This window comes from Elephas maximus, chromosome 3, assembly GCF_024166365.1.
Source record: "Elephas maximus indicus isolate mEleMax1 chromosome 3, mEleMax1 primary haplotype, whole genome shotgun sequence".
NCBI classification, from domain to species: Eukaryota; Metazoa; Chordata; class Mammalia; order Proboscidea; family Elephantidae; genus Elephas; species Elephas maximus.
Genome location: NC_064821.1, coordinates 157051735 through 157053397, shown reverse-complemented (window position 1 = coordinate 157053397; position 1663 = coordinate 157051735). Strand labels below are relative to the sequence as shown.

General features: G+C 47.4%; 1 non-coding gene across 1 annotated transcript; it reads right to left on the bottom strand.

Annotated features, from left to right (window-relative positions):
- Positions 1–458: 458 nt before the first annotated feature.
- LOC126074208 (U1 spliceosomal RNA) lies at positions 459–618 on the bottom strand. Its single transcript, XR_007517007.1, has one exon. It is a non-coding gene; the product is annotated as a U1 spliceosomal RNA (small nuclear RNA).
- Between the last annotated feature and the right edge of the window lie 1045 nt (positions 619–1663).

Genomic DNA, 1663 nt, shown 5'->3' with positions numbered 1-1663 from the left:
AGTGTGTGTCCCAGGATGGAGGCGAGCTGTCTCCAAAGCAGGGGTGGAAGATGAGGCAGTTAAAAGCGGAAAAGTTGTGGAAGGGAAAATGTAAGGGAAAGGACGAGAGAGAAGAGAGAAACAGAGAAACAATGTTGGCAGTTCCGGTTTGACAATGTCAAAGCTTTGCAGGTCAAGTAGGTACTCAGCAGGAATACAAGTGTACTTGACGAGAAACCTTGGTAGTGTAGTGGATAAGACTTACGACTTTTAACTGTAAATGTTGGCAGTTCGAATCCATCAGCGGCTCCTTGGAAACCCTTTGGAGCAATTCTACTCTGCCCCACGGGATCACTGTGAGACGGGATTTATATTAAAAGGCAATGGGTTTGGCTTTTTAAAGGAAAAACAGGTACGGAAGGAACTTAGAAGGCAGAATGCAAACGTGCAATAGGGTCTGTCCTGAAACGCAGAACGTTAGGAGAAAGCGTGGAGCTCCCCACTACAATAAACTATGCAGTGGAATTTCCCATATCTGGGAAAATCGCAGGGGTAAGCACATCCGCTGTGCAATGCATGAGCCTCACCCTTGGAAAACCACAAAGTTTGATCATGGTAACTTTTCTGCCAAGTAAATATGAGCAGAACAACAACTGGCACAGTGCAGCCTCATATCTCTTCGCTGTATGCTCAAGGCCTCCACCATCCCCTCTATTCGCCCTCTGCCACTTTTGCGTTCCAGTTTCGTTCAAGCCACAGCCCTCAACTGGAAGCCACACCCCAGCCAACCACACTGCCTGGAAGCAGAGAGTCCCACCAGTAACTCCTCTGCCACCTCATCTGTGTATTTCCCAGGCTGCCTCCACTGGCTGAAGCAACTCTTCCTCCCTGGCTGTAGCTCTCCTTCTTGGGTTACAAGGGACATAAAACACATCTGAACACCTCTTGGGAGTACTGAAAGCAAAAGAGAAAACGCCTCCCATGCCTGGAAAAGTCTATGGGGGATTAAGGATCACAACAGTGGTAGAGCCATAGGGCTTTGCTATAATACCATCATTTTGATACTAGAACTTTCCTTTTACATCTACCTTTTGCTTATAGCACAGGTAACAGTTTTCCATTATGCTTACTTCACATGCTGCCTTTCTTGGGTCACTGAACATCACCTTCCTGAACCACCTCATCTACATACTAGTTAGGCCTCTATGACCTTACCCAACCTTCACCTTCCTCCTACCATAACATTTATTTCCTCCAACCCCCACTTCTAAAATCCTACTAAGCAATTTAGCCGCAAATGTAGTCCAGGATGCTTAGCTGACCCACCTAGATCTAGCGTAAGCGTACTCCATGACTTGGCTTGGCCTCTTGCTCAGCTATTCAGAACTCAGCAGAATCTTAGCCCCTGGAACAGAAGGGGCAAAGAGTGTCATCTTGGGTGTAGCCCAACAGGGATTTGAATCTCTGCACAGCAGTGTAAATCTGGATAAGAGGCTTAGAAGCTGTCTAAAATCACTTCCACCTGTGTCAATGCGAACATGAAGCAAGACGGGGGTGTCCCAAGAAGTGGTCCACCATTGCACTTTCCCACCCTCTCCCCAACCTTCACCCTCCTAACAAGGAAGTTTGGGACTCAGTGTGGAAGCTCTTCTACTTCTGATCCTTGGAGTACCCAGACCTCCTA